Source organism: Electrophorus electricus, chromosome 7, assembly GCF_013358815.1.
Source record: "Electrophorus electricus isolate fEleEle1 chromosome 7, fEleEle1.pri, whole genome shotgun sequence".
NCBI classification, from domain to species: domain Eukaryota; kingdom Metazoa; phylum Chordata; class Actinopteri; order Gymnotiformes; family Gymnotidae; genus Electrophorus; species Electrophorus electricus.
In genome coordinates, this window is record NC_049541.1 from 14,900,348 (window position 1) to 14,919,907 (window position 19,560).

Below are 19,560 nucleotides of genomic sequence, written 5' to 3' on the forward strand. Positions count from 1 at the left end.
CTATTTATGCTGCTAATGCTTTGTTGCAAAGTGCCCAAAAAGGTGGACTATCATGCCCTTCCTTTACCTGTGCTGTTAATCCAGGCTGAGATGCTGCATGCGTTGGATATGTGAAAAGATAATCCACGGCAATGCTTTATTTTACAAGGTCCTTTTCAAGGATGGATGAGCAAAAACAGTTGGTTTCAGGCAATAAAGTGTGTTGCAATTATATCTATACATAGTCCTGTCAGTGTGGTGAGTCCTGACTGTCATTTCCTCATTCACCTTTCTAAATCTAGTCGTAACTTCACAAAGGACGGAAACCCTCAGCTAACACCCGATGCATAATGCATAACTGTCCTCTCATACATGTCAAAGGTTGAAGGACTTTGGACGTGCAGTCTTGTGGTATGGTGTAAGAAGAGGAACACCAGCTCCATCAGTAGGGCGAGCAAAACAGAGACGAGAAGGACAAGGAGGGAGAAAAAAATGATCTTGAGTAATGTCGCTCTCGATGAATCTACCCAGGTCCTGTCCTCGTTAATGCTTGCATGCGTAGGGACACTTTACAATGCAAATGGGGTCATTACCTGGGGAGCTTAATTGACTGTGACACAGGCCATGGGTGTTTTGTTTTTTTTCTTTATTTCTTATTTATTTTCTTGTCATTTATATTCTGAATATTTAGCTGGAGTCTTCATCCATAAACCTCAAATTTGCTGAGCAAAACAAGCATTTAATGTCACAGAAGCAGTACTGGTAATGTTGCCACTGAGATATTGATGATAATGTTTCTTTCCTGACTCTCCTGATTGAAAGAGTCAGCATGAAACCTTTTATTTAGCACAGTAACCTTCCACATCAGAGAAGATTTTCAGAAGACATTATTTTGGGGGGAATCTTGAGCTCCCATTGCTTGCCTACCAAAGACAACTTGCAGCAGCTATAATATTTGTTCATGTAATGTTTTTTTTTTTCTCAGAAAGGTATTTTGATTTTAGAAGGCATATTAACTGTGAAACATGAAATGTACATGATTTCCAGGTTTCACTTTTTTTGCTTTCAGATATGTACTTTACTCTTTAAATATTTAAAGGTTCTTTACTAAATATTCTTTATTAAAACTATTTACTGTTTAATCGTACATTTACTGACAGTGACAACACAAAGATATAATGACAGCAGCACTTAAGATCGGGGGATAAAAGCCACATATAAGGCACATAATGGTTGGAAGTCGTTCAAAATGTTTACCTCCACACCAAGTTCCGGGAGCACCTGTTTCAGTAGGATTGACTGATCCATTGCGATGTATTAGGAACACAGCTCTCCTTGCGTTTTGCTCAAAAGTGTTACTTTTTAATAAACTATGTTTTATAACTCCAGGCTTGCCTGCACTTTTTGAGGGGTGTGTATGCATGGCTTGGGTGTGGGCTTGCATTTATCACTTTGTGCACACCTGCAAGCGTGAGCAGGAGGGATGGTTGCATGGAGTGTGCGGAGGTAGTTTACTCTGCAAGCCAAACATTAAACCGTTGCTTTCACTCTTTGGCTTCCTTTTTTTTTTGTTCTTAAATGTACTAGACCATAGGAAAGGCAAACTGAATAGAACATGCAGGCAGAAGTTCCTGTCTGGGTGCTTGTACATGCTTCTGGAGGTATAAACTAGATGCCACCTTCACTTGTCAAAGATGTGTTGTGAGTGCCAACGCTGGGCTGTGATGGTTAGCTCCTAGCATCACATCAGTGACTGGCATGGATGAGCCTGGCATCGTTGTGAGGGAGCTGCAGTTCTGTTCCGCACTAAGTGGAAACGAGTCTGTGTACTGCAATCAAATTCCTGGCACACCTCAAACATTTTGACAGCATCTATTAACAATTAATGAAGAATATTTTATATCACTTTATTTAGAATGTACTGAAATGCTGAGTATGAACACATGCCACGTGTCCGACTTCATTTATGCAGAGAGCATAAATCTTCATACTAAATTGCACCATCACAGCGGCACAAACTAATGCTGAGTGGACAATGTCAAACAACAATAATCCCAGCTGGCGAAGACACGAATGTGCTGCTGGAATAATTAGGAGCTGGGCTTGTTTTCTTACTGAAGCCAAGCCTTTGCAGACCTGAAACGGTTCTGTTTTCCATAGAGCTGCGGAACGAAGTTAACCAAACATCATTTGCGGGTAATTATAACGTAACGTGACCTCTTAATTTGTCAGGCTCCTCAGACAATAGACAAATCTGTGTTTGTGACTCTCTTTGTCTTGTTTACTCACCATTCAGAAGCAGCCTGTTACCAACGAGGCTGTTGTCGTGAAGGCGCGCCGAAGCCAGTGTAGTGTTTACACACAGGGCTACTGCACCGTTTCGTTGCGCCGCGTAAGGGGAATACACAAGGAAACTTCACATGCGCCGGGGAGAGGCACCTGCGGAGTTCCCTCATAGGAATAAGCGCTCTCGTCCTGATACCTTAGGAGTCTGGCTCACGCAAGATGTATGCTCGGGCTCAAAACACTCCCCTTGGCATGCTAGATGTGTACATCTGAGGACATCCATAACCACACGGCACTCTGCTAACACGCCTTTCATATTATTCATATGCTTCCAGGTCAAAGACGTATGCATACAGTGGCTCGTAATGTAAAGGCCCAGCACGGCATCTCCCTAACCTCTGTGTTGAAAATTAGGCTGTGTAAGGAAGTGTTATCTGCCCTCAAAGAAGACGTGCCCTGCAGTAGTTGTGGCTTTTCTTCTGCCTCGCGCACTCTCTCTTACGAATCAAAAGTGACTAACAAAGAGAAATACTCCGCCGCCTGAGGAATATTCATGATCATACTTCCAGGTTAAAAATGTATATGCAAATTTACTACATTAGAGCATGCACAGGTTGTTAATAAATTAACACGTGGCAGGAATAATTCAGCTTACCGGGATGATTTTCCGTGCAAGCTGTCAGCTGTCGCATTGTTCTGGATAGAACGTGACGCTGAGACGGCAACACAGGCAGTGAACTGTGATGTTTCAGTGTACCAGCTCTCAACTCTCAGGGCACTGTCTTTTGCGTGTGTGCATGCAGAATTCATTAAAAGGATACCCCACTAAATTAACAAATTTACATTATTTTTCACATATTTACCATGCAGTAGCTCAGCTCGGATAGCATGTTTTATGCTTTACTGGGCTTGGCTAGACTTGCTTCTGGTAATACCTAATACTAACAACTTGGGGGGGGAGGGAGCAGAAGCATAGAAATTAGCAAACGGATAGATGTGTTTTGCAAGTTTAAGTTAGAGATCGCTGACCATAATAGCCTGAAGGTTTATTCAAGACCTGGATAGATAGCATCTGTTTGATGAAAATCTGCTAATACTTTGGACCCAAATATTGAAAGCTAGCACTTTGCTGGCATACAATACAGGTAACTAACTTCCTCATGTTGCTGTACTAGGTACTTGAGTTTGTCTGCTATAGACAGTCAAGGGAGAGACTAGGTTCCAAAAAATGGCAAAACCAGGGGCCAGCGGTAGTTTTGACATCCATGTGTAAGTCTGTAGGGTTAAATGTGTATGGATGTAGGGTTACTCTTTCCCAGGGGCCTTCTGACCTCTCACCCTGCAGACCTTAAGAAATAACACACCTAAACTAACTACAGTCAACCAACAGTATCCACGTGGGATTGGTTCCAGAATGCTTGAGTTTCTTATTTAAAATATCATAGTGTTTGCAGATAATTTATGCATAATCGTCCCGTATATTTTAAATAACCTCTAGATTAGATTAGATTATTCACTTTTTGGCATTCAAGGGGTTTGAGTCATCGTGAACTTCTGGAGTCTGCCATTCAAACTGACTGGCAATGATGAAATATTCGATATTTATATTGATTAATTTGGGGGAATATTCCTTTAAGCGACATTGGCTAAGCCTTTATTCCGAAAAGATGGACAGTTTTGTCTGGCAGAAAAGAAAATCTGAGACATGCTTTACACATCATGTCTTCCTGGTGTATCATGTCTATAGAATTCTGAGCATCTTTCTGCTACTGTGATAGTACAATGGAACAGTGGAAGTACAGTGTTGGACTAACTGCTCACTGCATAATGATGTTACTTAAAAGGAATTAGCCAAATACTCAGCACACATTTGCGAGTGATCAGCTAGACTAGAAGCCAAGCCTCAGTTTAGTGATCTCCTGCATCCTGCCATGCCAGCTGCTGCCATGTGCTACTTCTCCACAGTCTCCCTTAGATTAGCATAGAGGGATCCAGGCAGTACCTCTGTCTGTTTGTGTAGCTCTAGGTGCAGCCATGTTAGATGTCAAGTGACTCACAGTAAGTTTTAATAAGCACCATTTGTTCAATCCCCTGTTTAAACACTGCCTTAGCGTATCCTTAAAGACTGTGCCCTATCTTTTAATTAACTCCTGGGCTAATGTGGCACTTAATTGACTAATCAGGAGATTTTGTTTTCTCTAATTTAGTGGAAAAACCAGCAGTGCTTATTAAGCTTTTCAATATGGGTGTGAGGGGAATAGGATAGTCACTAGTGTTGTGCTTTAAATGTCACTGGACACAAAAAGGACAGTATGCTCTTGGGAGTGTTTACTTGAGTGTGAGCAGTATGTTTGTTTCAACAGCCCAAGGATTATTCTTTTTCCACTCATTTTATAACTCCAAAGGCCAGCTGTGACTGGTGCGTTTAGGTCTTGGGGTTTTGGAGGCATCTGAAAGCACCCAGCCTCTTTAGGGGAAACAAAAGACAAATTGATTTTTTTCCAGTGTGAGTGCCAGAATCTGTAAGTTGTTAAGGCAGGTGTGGCTGAGCACTGTATTTATTTGATCTGTCATTGATGGGGCTTTAAGGCAGCATGCCCTGAACAGCCTCGGACATTCATGTGGTGTGAAATTTCCTGCCCAGCGATGTTTGTTTGTGGCTGGTTTTTTTTGTTTTTTTTCCGAATGCGAAGCTGATTCTATTTTTGGCCTTCCTCCCGTTTTGCTTCCTTCCACAGCATGTGCAGTGCGGCAGCACAGGGCCCGGCGGGCAGAGGTGTGCGCCGAGCCGAGCGTGTGCTGAGTGGCCAGGTGCGGGCACTCGGGATTGGATGGAAAACTGGCATCAGAGAGGCCGGATAGGCCAGTGGAGGCGAGCAGCCTGTAAAGAGTGAGTCATCACTGCTCGGCGGGGAGGAAGAGGAGAGGGAAGGCAGATCTGTCTGCGCAGCTCGCGGGAAAACAGCAGGCTCGGACACAGACACAGTCAGGCCTCTGTTTCGGCTCCACACACGCAGGCGTGTGTACACACTGGCTTGCACTAAAAATATCAATATGGCAATGTATCAGAATTCCACTCTTAACCTAACATTTACAAAAACTGCTTCAGTGAGCCTTTATTTTGGTTGTTTGAAACCAGATCCATGGACTTCTGTGTCTCCTTGTTACCTTTGACATCAAAGTGAGTGTTTGTTGTACCTTCATTGTACAATGCAAATTACAACTGTACACAAATTGTACGAATAGGCAAGGATAGGCCAGGATTGGCAAATAATAGGTCACAAAGGTCAGTGAGGTCAGTAAGGTAACCTTAACAAGTCTCATAACATGATGAAGTCCTCCAGAGAAGATGAATTTTGAAATGTCTTCAAGATTATAACACCAAATGCATCAGTCTATTTTAGAGAAAAAGAAGCATTACAACAAACCAAACAAACAAAATTGTGAGATAGATAATTAAACCTCCTGTGGTGGATTGCTACTGGGGTACATTAATTGGGCAAAATTAACATGAATTAAAGCAAATAAGTATAACGTAATTTATTACTTATCAAGCATAGTTTAACAGTGAAAGGCTCCGATTTCCCACAAGATTGCTTTAACAGTTATAATGCATTTCTTAATTTACTCTGTGGAAAATCAATTTTTTTCAGAGTTCATTAAGCATCAATATGTTACAATGCAGCTCCCCAGAGCACGCAGCTACAAAAAACATTATGCAAATTGCTTCCAGTGCATTCTTGGTATGTAAATAGACACTAACACCAGTGTCAAGTCTCGGTGGAAAGCTTTGTTAGTGAAACCTTTTGCTTCACTGCTTTCCGTGACATTGAAGATGAAAATAATTTGCACGTTAAGTCGCAAGAAGTTCTTCAACTTAGTGAATCCAGCATGTGAATCCATCAAACATTTCTTTACGGCTTGTCTGCCAAACCACTTCTACAGTTCTCTTTCTTTAGCCCGCATCAGCCTAAGTCATGTTTGTTTAAGCTATTCTGTTGTGTATGGCATTTTCCTCACCACTTCATGCTACTTGAGACATGCCGGTCCGGATCTCTGCTGCAGTGTATGTGGTCTGCTGTGTACAGCTCTCTTGGCTAAAGCCAGAGCAGATCCCCCCGCGCCACACCCCCTCAGAGGGAATGCTCGTGTAGCAAAGTGGTAATGGAGGTCACTGAGGGAACCCACACAGCTATGAGATGATCATCACTTTACTCTCAAATATACTCTTTTCCATTTTATGGCCTAATGTTCACGCTCACATGGGAGTTCCATAGCCAAAGCAGAGCCCAAAGCGTTCACTCGCTCATGTGCTCACACTCTCCCGCTCTATCCCTCCCTCCCTCTCTCTCTCTCTCTCTCTCTCACTCACTCTCTCCTTCCTCTCTTTCTATCTCTCACTATGACTCAGTTTCCCCCTTCTTTCTCACACCCACACGAGCACACACACCGACCACACACATCATCTTTTTGTTTTTCTGTCGTTCACTCCAGTGAAGAACGCGCAACTGTTTCCCAGCAGGCTGCCGTGTGGTTCTGGGCTCGTGGAGGGCCTTTTTAAGGACAGTGGAGTGGAATCTTAAGGAGGCTCTCCGCAGTCAGCTGCAGAGTTGCAATATTTCAGCGTACAAATGGCACACTCAACAAGAGCTATCCCTGCTGAATCTCATCTGCCGTGGCCCGTCCGCTCCTGAAGAGAGATCCCTTTAAGGCCGCTGCTTAATGCCGTTTGTTGCTGTCAGATGTTTAACGATAAGTCAGAAGAATTGTCGATTGTTGTGTGATAACCCCTAGTTCTCTAGGATGGGGGTTATGTTACAATGCTTTACTCCCTCCAGCCTTTTCATAGCAATGGTATTTCATACCACTACTAAAGTTCTTTACATCTCTGATAACAGGGAGCTGACACAACTCTATATTGTACCTTTGAAGTGGTACTTGTACTTACAGGTATTTGCTTTCTGTCTGCCCAATTTGATTTTTGCCCAGCATGGAATATAAGTATGCAGTGCCTAGACTCTCTTGAAAGCTCGACACTCGACACAGCAGCGCAAACAGCTTTGTCATTTCAGTCACATGTGGAACCTGTTTATTTATCAAGAGCTGCGAGGTCATGCATTTGAACGTTTTAGAAAAGGATCATCAGCCGCGTGATTTGTCATGCGTTGTCTCCTCATGCGTTGTCTTTCGCTATCAGAGCATTTGAACTGCAGTATCTGGGCCTAGGCTGAGCTGGCAGAGGTCCTCTAGCCACAAGGACTTGTCTGGAGGAAGTTAAGGAAGCAAGAGCTTTGTGGAAGTACCCCATGATCGCACATCCTCTTTCAGTGCCTGCTTCACGGGATGGCGCGGTTTCCTTCCGCTTTCTCTCGCTCTGTTTGACTTCTGGTTGTAGGGGCAGGAAAGACAGGGAAGACTTACATGCTCAGGCTTACAGGTGGAGCTTTGACCACACCTACAAGTGGAGCTTCACTCAGGCTTACAGGTGGAGCTTCACTCAGGCTTACAGGTGGAGCTTCACTCAGGCCTACATGTGAAGCTTCACTCAGGCCTACAGGTGAAGCTTCACTCAGGCCTACAGGTGGAGCTTCACTCAGGCCTACAGGTGAAGCTTCACTCAGGCTTACAGGTGGAGCTTCACTCAGGCCTACAGGTGGAGCTTCACTCAGGCCTACAGGTGGAGCTTCACTCAGGCCTACAGGTGAAGCTTCACTCAGGCCTACAGGTGAAGCTTCACTCAGGCCTACAGGTGGAGCTTCACTCAGGCCTACAGGTGAAGCTTCACTCAGGCCTACAGGTGGAGCTTCACTCAGGCTTACAGGTGGAGCTTCATAGCCTGCCTTCTCCTATTTCCAAGAATTGCCTGCCACATATCCTGATGCATTTTCTGCTTTTTCTGATCGCTGATTAGCAACAAAATGCTTTCTTATCCTGCCCCTCTGCCGGTTTGTTGTTTCTTAACTCGTTATTACGACTCAATAATATTTTACTACCTTTTATTTAAGGGTCTCAACTCAGGCTAAGCCCAGTTTTAACTCCCCTGGCTTGTGTGCCATAAACCTTGGCTTCGTCTTGAGCCCTACTGAGTCAGGATTACATCATAATAGATGTCAGATAAGACCCACCAGACTGGTATAGCAAGGTTAGACATGTAGGAGAACTCGACTGCCATCGTCACTGCATGCCCCATTAAAAACAGTCCTTGTGTGGGTGGGCCTGTGTGTGTGTGTGTGTGTGTGTGTGTGTGTGTATGTGCACGCACGCACATGAGTGTGAGCATGTGTGTGCGCACGTGCATATGTGTGTGTACGTGTGTGTGTGTACGTGTGTGTGTGTGCCGGACCCCAGCTGTTAGCTGAGCAGCGCAATTGCCTCTGCGCTGACAGGTAGTCACGTGTCCAGAGGTGAGCTATGGGAGTGTGAGATGTGTTTAAGCCCCAAGGCTAAAGCCACTCAACCCAATGGGAGATCACAGGACTCGCCAGCACTACCAGTCAGACAATGGCCCATCACTCTGGTACTATTCTTAGTGGCACTTGTCCACATCAATAAAACATACAAATGCATCGAAATACGTGTGCCCGACAATTGAAAAATATTCTTTCAGCGTAAGAGTGGGCGACATCAGGAGCTCGACGTCGAGAGAAACAGGACTGGAGGTCTCCTTCTGCAGGATGCGCCCTGCGTGTAAATGGACACAAGGACTTTTCAAGTTTTCCGCGCTGTTAAAATGACAAGCTTTCCAGGTTTTGTCGGTTTTTACCTCACGCCGTGGTTTTTGTTTACTGTTGTCAACTTTGTTTCTTTTGTTTGAAAGGGATGCACGCACATGCACTCCCAGAGGGCCATGCTGTTACCTGCCTTGCTCGTGTGGCTAATTTAGCATCAAATGAACGTGGTTTATTTCTCTTGGTGCTCTTGTCATTGTTTTCTGCACATGACAGGTTGGTGCTATGATGGATCCACCTGAGGGATTTGCCTAAAAGGGTCTTTTCCCCAAAAATTCTTTCCTATTTGGTGTTGTTTACCCACAAATGTTTGCATTTTCCCCTTAGCAACAGGGAAGAATAATTTTTTCTCTTAAGTCTTCTTAGAGACTTAGTTCATTTTCAACTTGTAAAGTTGAAATTCAATTAAGAGAATACAGACCCGCATTTCTTTACTTCTCTTTGTCTCTAACCTGAACGTACAGTCCTTTGGAATAATATGTAAATGCTGGTGGTTCTCCTTCTTCCTGGCTTCTATCCTCTGTCTGTCTGTTTTGCCTAATTGCGCTAGCAGTAGCCCGCATGCTAATTGCACAGTCTCCTGTCGTCACATCATTTACATGGCCTGCTTGATTCTGAACTTAATCTGCTTGAAGGGTTTGTATTTTCATGCTTGCTTTAAATTCAAACACCCTGTGAGATTTAATAAACCATATGACAAAGACAAGCAAAAACCAGTCTTTATTATGATGGATATTATGAATCTACTTTGTTTGTGTTTTGCCTGCTCAATTACACTTGCTGAATTTGCCTGCAATCCTTAGCATTGCGTTGTCTGATGGCGAGTTTACTGAAGGTTTAGGATGGAGGGAGTTATTGTGAGATCTCCAGGCTGTCAGCTCAAACAAAGCCTGCTTCATGCCACTTCACTTTTGCCCTGTGGTAAAATATCAAAGAATGGAATAGATAAGATGGTTGTTCTGGTCGTCCGTGTTAGCTTGTCGAAGGCCAGGAGAATTCTGCTTAGTTCCGCGTGTAGCCCAGCCTGGCCCCTCTTCATGGCCTTTTTGATCTGAAAGTAAAGGAATGCAATGATACAGTGCGATATGAATCCACACTGTATTGCAATCAAAAGCAGCCAGCTATTTTGGATTCAGTGAGGTTCAGTTGATCCTTGTTCAATAGAATCTTCGCGACTACACACCAGTGTATTTCTGAAATGACAGCTATGGCTGTTTCTTCAACAGGAGCAATTGCTCCAGAGGGGAAAATGGATCATGCTATCGTTTTCAGTCATTGCCATAATCTGACTCTGTCTCTTGCCTTATTTAATATCTTTTTTTATGGAAAGATATACAAACCTTAATAAAATCTTTTGTGACCCAGTGGACAAATATAGGTGACTATTGTGTCTGAGGTTTGGTTCTCTTTCATGGTGAAATGCTTGCGCCTGAAGAAGCTACACACTTGTGTCAAGTGTCTCTTCCTCTCTCTCTCTCTCTCTCTCTCTCTCTCTCTCTCTCTCTCTCTCTCTCTCTCTTTCTCTCTCTCTCTCTCTCTCTGTGTCTGTGTCTCTGTCTCTCCTTCTCCCTCCCTCTCTGTCTCTCTCTGCCGAGCTGTACAGGCAGACAGGGCGGCTGACAGCTGTTCACAGTGAGCTGTGTGCAGCTCCCAGCCGGCTGGGCAGCAGCAGAATAATGAAGCCATTGTGGCTATGTCCAAATTCCTCACCCTGCGCCCCGCTACAGAAGAATAGTGCCCACTGTTCAGAGCTCAGCTCAGCTGCCGCGTTCCGAGAGGGCTGCAAACCCCTATTCCGAGCTGGGATGTTGATGTTGGATGGCTCCGCGGAGGTTGAACGGAGGGGAAAAGAGAGGGAGTTGCCCTCGTCAGGCTCTATATACTGTGGGTCTTATGTAGGACACACTCCATCTGGATAAAACGTGTGCGTGTGCACACTAGCCACCATACCCAGTCGCAGTATAGCTCAGCCAGGCGTTCCCGGCCGATATTCCCAACCCCGTCCGGGTTCTTTGGCATCCTTGGGAACGTTTGGATATCCAGTTCCAGAACCCCCACCCCCCACTCTTCCTCTGTCACCTCCCATTATGCGAGTCCTGGAGAGCTCCTGTTGACTCCCTCCTGAACCCGTGGAGCGGTGCGCAGTCCGCCGAGGACAGCGCCACACGTCAACACTGACAGCTCCAAACTGAAATAGCTCCACTCATTAACTCCTGGAAGGGGAAAAAACGGTGGCAGTGCTCAAAAGCCTGGCTTATTTATCGCAGCCCTGTGCCATCTGCATGCCATATTGTGCTCCGAGATTTTACAGTGCTGTCTCTCTGCCTCTTGCAGTTCAATAGATGCAGTTGGCAACAGTGGGCTGCCAATATCAACCCAATTATAAATATTTATAATCTGCGCATTTAAAAAAAAAAAATCCTGTCAATCACAAAGACAAGGCCAGAAGAGCTCACATTGGATCCGGCGTACGATTTGCATGCCACAGAACTTGTGATCCATTTTGTTTTTCAGTGCTTTGCATGCAAGCTACTTTTTTCTACCAGATTAAATATAGAAGTTTTGTTCACAGAGAGCTTGACTTATTTTCTTGTTCTCCAAATGTTGATGTTATTGAAAGGGAAAAACGCCTCATCGTGCTCCGAGTCTGTTATGTGCACTTTGTTCTTATCATTCATTTTGCATGGCCCTGTTGTCAGTCACTGCTGTGAAATGGCTTTCGTTTGGACTTTGTGCCAAGTGTTTGTTGCAAAATTCTGATTCTGATTCAATAACTCTTCTATCACAAGGGCTGTGTTTTACGTGGAGCCACCAGAAGAGGGACTGGTGATTAAAGTTCACTGGTCTGGATCACAGTATGGCGTAAATACTGAACCAGTGAGTTTTGAATCAAGTTTGTAGAGTAAGTAGCATATAAGTTTGGTTGGACTTCCACTGCCAGATCCCTGACTCAGTTTGACTTATAGTATAGCTATAAGTTCAGCATTACAGACACTTGCATCAAAGTTGCAGCAACCATCGGCCTGAACTGACATGGGCTTTGAAGGGTTTGGAGTCGGTGACAAGCAACATGTGTGAACATTGAACGAGATGCTGTATATATGGCAACATGGAGAGGTTTTTATCCATTTAACTCCCTTCATTTTATCAGGATTAGTAGTGTGTAGTAATTGATCCGTGCGCTTGAGTGAAAATCCAGATATTCTAACTGATGGCTGTGCCTCTTCAGATCCCGTTCTTGGCCCTGACGTACAGCACTGTGACAGCAGACACGCTCACGTACATCCACTTGACAGGAGTTAAAATGCATTTAGAGGCTGAGATGCGAATGCGGAGGCAGAAGTGGCTCTTCTCCACTGATTTCATGCTTTACTGATGGAAAATTAGGCCCCTGCGTATTGCTGAATGAAGCACAGAGAGGGGGGGGCTGTTATTGCCTCAGGACACTCCACCCCAACAACAAGAAAACTAGAGTGAGGGACGCCAAGTCGCTGCCTACTAATGCACTCTAAACAAGATGATGAGTGCGTGGAATCCCCACGTGGAGCTTCTCCGAGCTTCAAAAATATTGGTAGGGTTTTTTTTGTTTTGTTTCTCTCCCTCTCTCTCTCTCTCTCTCTTTTCTTACTGCGCTTATGGAAATGCTGTAAACCAAAGTTATGTGACTGGCTTTTTAAACAAGCTCCAAACATGTCCCATGCCTCTGAGGTGATTTGACTGGCATGTCATTTGCATTCCCTTTAGCCAATGAAACACCAAGGATAAAGTACTTAAACTACTTCAGGCACTTCTTCTGAATTGTTTAGATGTTATGGGAGAGAGAGAGTGTATGTGTGTGTGTGTGGGGGGGGGTGTTTCAGAGGGATGTAGGTAGTTGAGATGAGTAACTGTCTTGCTGTTTGAATGAGAAAAATTGATTTACACTTCATAGTTAAATGAGAAGAAATGCCATAATGTCAGTACAAGTTGGTATTGTGCTACCATAATGAATCTTGGTGATTACACAGTGGAGTCCAAATTATTTGCCCTATTTTAAGATTTAATTTTAAAAATCGCTTTCTGATTGCATTTCAGGATTGTAGCTCCTGTGATCAGCATATTTTTGCTCATTTGATCTTTGTTCCCTCTCCCTTCTCTGCGATTCCCACTTCCTCTTTTTCTCTTCCATTTCCTCCTCTACGTTTGGATTCACTTCCTGGAAGCTCTTGGTTCATTCGAAGTGCTGCGGCTGTAACAAGCGTGGACTCCCATGTGCTCAGATGGAGCGCACCTGCGACGTCTCTCGGCTCGCTGTGAGAGCGCTTACCCTGTCTCTCACTGTGGCTGTGGAGAAGGCGGCTTCCTATGTGCTCTGTGCAATGTCTTATGCTAAGAGATATCACTTAAGTCTGCAGCACTTTGGCTAGACCAACAAAGCGGTCTGTAGCGCAGCTGATGGTGATTGGCGGTTGGCGCGCGTCAGTAATTTCCTAGCTCTTGCGCGGGTTCCGCGGTGGCTGTTGCAGTATGTGGTGTGTGTTTTGTGGCACATGTAAAGTAAACTTTACTGCTAAGTGTGCAGTACGATGACACATGCACCTGCAGCTCACGCCATGGCTCAGTGTGGAGCGTATGTCCAGACACATCAGACTTGCCCTGGCCAGTTCACCAGCCTCCCAAGACATTCAGTAATGTCACATTACTGAAATTAACGTTGTGATTTGATCTTTAAAATAATCTAAAGGTATACCACTACAATTGGCTTGATTCAATAAATTGTTTATTTCAACTGTATTTATTTACCTAGGTATAAATGCAGTTTTTATTTAAGGCATAGTCAGATTGGTTTCTTTGGCAGATCTACAGAGCTACAATACTCTAGACTTCTGCACTGCCTCCTGTAATATTATATTCATGTGTAGATATCTGCCTGAGACCAGCATAATAAAAATAATGACTTTGGTTGAAATGAGAATTTCTTTGATACACTTAAGATTGGATCAGAACAATGCAAACAGGGTTATTATATTATACTTTCAAACTAATGTGGTGAAGTCTGATTATTTGTTGTAAAGTTGGATACAATGAATACAAGTACATGCTTGGCACAATCTACTGGATTTTGCTGAATATCCAGCTTAAGAGCTCATCTGATGGAGGGTCAGGGATATTCACCTTAAAGGCTGTCTCTCTTAATTATTGTGACCTTACAAGTTTTTTTTACATGCCTCAAGCTTATTGCCTCTGAGACCTCAGACCAGCCAACCCTTTAGTTTGTGGTAGATGAGCTTTCAGGTATTTTCTAGTGTGTGTGTGTGTGGTGTGTGTGTGTGTGGTGTGTTGTGTGCGTGTGGGTGTGTGTGTGTGTGTGTCACATTCGTTTGCCCACCCAGCGCTGCTTACGGCACCTCACGCAGGAATGGAGGAGTGCAGGGAGTGATAGAGAAAGTAAAGGAGTGAAGCACTGGCCTGTCACACCACCTCAGAGTCTGTCAGAGTCCGTCCCTCGCTCTCTCCCTCTTTCTCTCTCTCTGTCTCGCTCTCTCTCTCTCTCTCTCTCTCTTTCTCTTTCCATCTCTCCATCCTGAAGGTAACGGCCATTATACGCCTCAAACAGGTCCCCCCCACCCTGGCAGTGCTCTCAGGGAGCTGAGGAGAGGTATAATGACGGCTGGTGTGATAGCGCCTCTCTCTCTCTCCAGGTGTCTCACCTCCGAGCTGTTCATTTGTGCACTGACGGTTGGATCTGTGGGAGAGGGGCTCAATCACTCACCTTACAACTGATTCACCCTCACCACTCCACATTTACTCTTACCAGGGGGTGAATTACACACACACACACACACACACACACACACACACGCACGCACGCACACACATGCACACACACACATGCACATGCTTGATTTCTAACTCTCAGCAACGGTGATTTGCATAAAGTAATCTTTCTGTTACACACTAATTCTGTTGGTCACTCAAGGTTCTGATTAAATGTTTTCATTGAGAACTGGGCCTTGGGTTAGTTGAATAAGTGGCTGGTGAAAATGTGATGTCCTTAAAAAGAGAAAAGAGAAAAAGAAAAAAAACAGGATAGACATTTTAAACAATCTGCGCATCCGTTACCCCCGTATATTATTTATGGTCATTTTGTTACTTTAGATGTATCTGTTTAGTTTGTTTGCTGTTTGTTAGTACATTACAACTGTCTGCCACATCAATAATTGTCTACTACACTATTTACTAGGCGGTACATAGAATATATTACAAATGAAATAAAAATCAAGTAATGGAAATACTGCATGTGTTTTATCTTTTGTCCAGCTTCATATGATTTTTTGAGGCATGGAATTGTAGAACAGGAAGAGAATCAGAGGCGCATCTTTAAACAGGTGCCTTATTTCCACATTTCATATTAAAAGCAAAGGCCATTTATAACTACTAGAAGCAAAAAACTTCTTTTGCGTAAAATGCCTAAAAAGTTCCTGGTGTTTGATGGAAAGTCATTTCTAACCATGTAAAATGCTGAGTTCTCTCTTAATAGATCTCTATTCATTTTCAAATGAGTTGATTAGCCAGCACAATGTCAGTGGATTCAGGGGCCCATTACACATTTATGACAGTAAATTACAGTACATTTACAATCCAAATGAAATTTCATGAGGGTTGATATTAAAAAAAAGCTTTGCGTGTATCTCCCGCACTTGACTCTTCCTTACTTGCTGTGGCAAGTGCATCACCCCAGCGCCCCCTGTGGTCAGCAGCGTAATTACAGTGGGGGGATGGTGTCAGCACGTGGCCTCTCTCTGTACCGTAACTGTCCCTAAATGAGAGCTGGTGTATTTTAAGGAAGTGCTAATTTGCACAAGCGTTCCTGAGGCGTGCCGCCTTGAGCGTTCGTTAAGGTCGATTCCCCATTCCAGGGGCGGAGGAGTTTACATCTGAGCCGGGTGGGGTGGACACGGCCTCTCTCGGAGCGTGGGCCGCGGGAGGGGTCTGCGTGTGACGGGGGACACCAGATCAGCCGCGTGGTATTCCAGCCGGAGCAGAAGTTCAGCCCGGGCAACGCAGCGTTGTGTGCCCGGGCGCCGGTGGCCCTCGTCTGAGCTGCGTAAACCATGCCACTCCTGCAGCGCTGCCCATCTTTAGCATTGCAGATTTTTTTTGTATGATGACATTTGTTGGTACAATTACAATTACGGGTGTCTCCCCCCTTTGTTGTTGTTGTTGTTGTTGTTGTTGTTGTTGTTGCGAGGGGTGGGTGGGGTGTTTGGGGGAGTGATGTGATCTTTAAAGGGAGACGTTGAGGCAGTGCGGCTTCGTACACTGTCTGCGTCCCACAGCCCTCTGCTTCTAAATTATTCATTATCCAACCAATCATCTTCTCTTTGTTTTGGACCCCAGTGCAGGAGATGAAACGCCTGGCTGCCAGAGCTGTTTTTCTTCATCTGAGGCCTGGAAAACATGATCTGCCCACATTACACTCAGCCCCAAAACACACACCTGCACCACCTACACATCGCTAGGAACAAGACACACACACACACACACACTTATACAGCAAGACACACTTGTACTTACATGTGCATACATCTGTGTCATCATTCATTGCATGGTTTTTATAACTCTTGGTGGACTCCTTATTTCAGGTACATGACATTACCGTAGTCTTATTTGTTAAAACTCAGGCATAACATGAAGTTTTAATTCTTCCCGTTTGAAGAGCTGGAGATCAATATGTCCCAGTGCAGTCTGTGTATAGGCGGCTTAGGGAGTAACATGAGCACGATAGAAATAATGCACAGGACTCTTCCTCATATGAAACCACTTCCTATATTTTTCCAGCATATAGTCAGTCTTCTATGCGCTGCTATATTGTTGGCTCATGACCTATTATTAAAGCACCTTTATAACAACAAATGTTTTTAAATGACTTGGACTCACGCAGGCATCGTTTGTGAATTGTTCAGCGTGGAAACAGTGTGACATCTGTTTAAAGAAGAGTCGAGTACACTGGACCTTCTCAGCACTGTGGCAGCAGGACCGGCCCCCTTACACCCCCCGAGCCATGCCCGCGCTTGTTACGCACCGGCGTGCGTCCGCGTCTGTGGCGGTGCGTGCGGCGGCCGCTCTTCCCTCACTCCACCCATCACTTCAAACAGCAGCAACGCGGCGGGCAGCTCTGGGGGCGGCACGACACGGCACCGCGCGTCTGCTCCGCCGTCTGTAGCGCGGTGGCTCGCCTCGCTTATCTGAAGGGCCTGTCTGTGCCTCTAAGCCTGCGTGGGAGTGGAGCTCTAATAGGGGGAAATGTCTTGGACAACTGATTTGAAGATATTTCGCCTCTCGTACCGTGAACGCGGCAGGTGATGCAGCGCCCCCCCCCAACCCCCACCCCCCACCCCCCACCTCCGCATTTGATGTGGGGCAACACGGAGGCGCGTCTGCTGATAGCTACAGAACGCGCGCGAGCGAGGCTTTATTCCCGCCTGCGCCAGAAGCCTCCTGCTCGAGCTACATCAGAGGAGCTGACATCTATAATGGTAAAGGAAAGACAAGTGTTTGAAACAGGATTCAAGTGTGCGCGGAAGTGTCAGGATTTACAACAGGCCCTGTTTCCTTTTCTTTACCCCCACCCTCCACACCCACACCCTCTTTTTTTAATAAGCTGGTTTAAACCAAGCATGTATATGAACTCAGCAGGAGGAGGCTTGAAAGGACGCTGCCAGCCCATGATGAAAATATTTGACTTTAAAGGCTGGCTAGTTCCCACTGACCGGAGGTGTGTGTGTGGGTGTGTGTGGGTGTGTGGGTGTGTGCGTGCGCAATGCAAGTATGTGGAGGTTCTGGAGGTTTTCATTTCCCATCATGGAAGTTTACTCTGTGCCAAAACTTTTTGCCGTGCACTTTTGATCTGTGTTAACTATAGGATTTCTGCGTGTGAATCTGGGGCTAAAGGAGGGAAAGTTGAATGAGTCTTCCCCACTCTCACGTATCCTGCGCTCCCGCTCCTTGGAGCAGAGGCCCAGCCTGTGCGCTGCTGAAATATCGCGCTCAGAGCCAACCGGACGTCTGGAGCGTGATAAATAGCGGTGGTGGCGAGGGCACATTAGCCGTAAATGGTACAGGCAGCTGTAAAAAGAAAAACAGCTTGATTTCCCCGACCCTGGCAGACACATTAGTGGGACAGACGCAGCACTCGAGTAAATAAAACACAGAGCAACATAAAGATGGCTGGCAGGGAGGCAGAGGCTGTGGGGACAGGGGGTCAGTGTGTGTGTGGCGGGGGGGATCACCCTGGGCCCCATAATCACGCCCCATAGGGCTGTGTGTCAACCGGCTTCTGTATGGAGCCCCCCCAAACCCAGTTTGTCATTCACTAACTCCTCACTCCACCCCCCACTCATGTGCACACAAACAAACACACTCCAGTACATGCACATGTCTTCAGAGCCTTGCAAGTAGCAGTAATTTTAGCTCCGCTTGTACAAATTATACAACCGCAGTGTGGGGTAACAGACCCCCTGTGTGGAGAGAGTTTGTGAGTGAAGGTAAATAGGCACCCACATGTATAGCTGCTTATGTGCGGAAGAGAAAAGGAGATGATTGCTGAACCTGGAACATTAGTCTGTGGCAGGTAGATTTGTGTGCGCATGCATGTGGACAACCTTTGCAATGCTTATGATAATTAAGATTTAATTGGAGAAAATATTTCCATAGTAAATATGAATTTGACATAAACTAGGAAGTGTTTGAAACTCAGTTTTTTTTATGAGAATTTCATCAAGCCAGTTTTAATTAACCTCTTCGAATAATTAAACACATGTTATCAAATGAAGCAAATAATTGAAGTGGTGAGTTAATTTGTAATTTGATTTTCTACCTTTTCTTTCGTGTGTTTCTTACTTTAGAAAAACAGTAATGCAGTAATGACCTTAATGAACTGGAGCTAGTGAAAGGAGAGCAGAGTTATCTGTGTATAGTGAGTGAGCGCAGACTGGCCCATTAGTCTCGGAGGAGCCTGCTGTCCTTGGGGGGGGGGGGGGGGGGGGGTTGGTTGCATGAGTACGTGCCTGCACCTCTCTCGCAGGAGAAGCTGATAGGACACAGGAGAGAACTCTGGAGAGTCTCCACATTGCGAGTCCTGCACCAATGTGGCTAGCACACGGAAGAGACCAGGGACTGAGTGCCATTACTGCACTGGGCTGAGGAGGGGGACTGGCCTCTGCATTTGCACAGCATCTATCTCATATCTGCCTATCAGATGCCACTATTCCCCCGTGCCATTGAAATTTGTGTGTCTGAGCCACGTCTGGGCTGTACTTACCAATACGTAATATTGAAGACATTCCTTTTTAGTGCACGCTTGGGTGGGCTGGCACGGGGGTGTCCATCTAACTGTGCAGATCATCACAGGCTTGAGCAGGGGGTTTGTAGGGCTTAGTACACCTATCAGATGGTATTTAAAAATCTTTGGTGTACAGAGCAGATGCCATATGGCTCAGATAACCCTTGTGTCAGATCTCAGCTGGTAGGAATCTCTCTCTCTCTCTCTCTCTCTCTCTCTCTCTCTCTCTCCCTCTACCCCCCC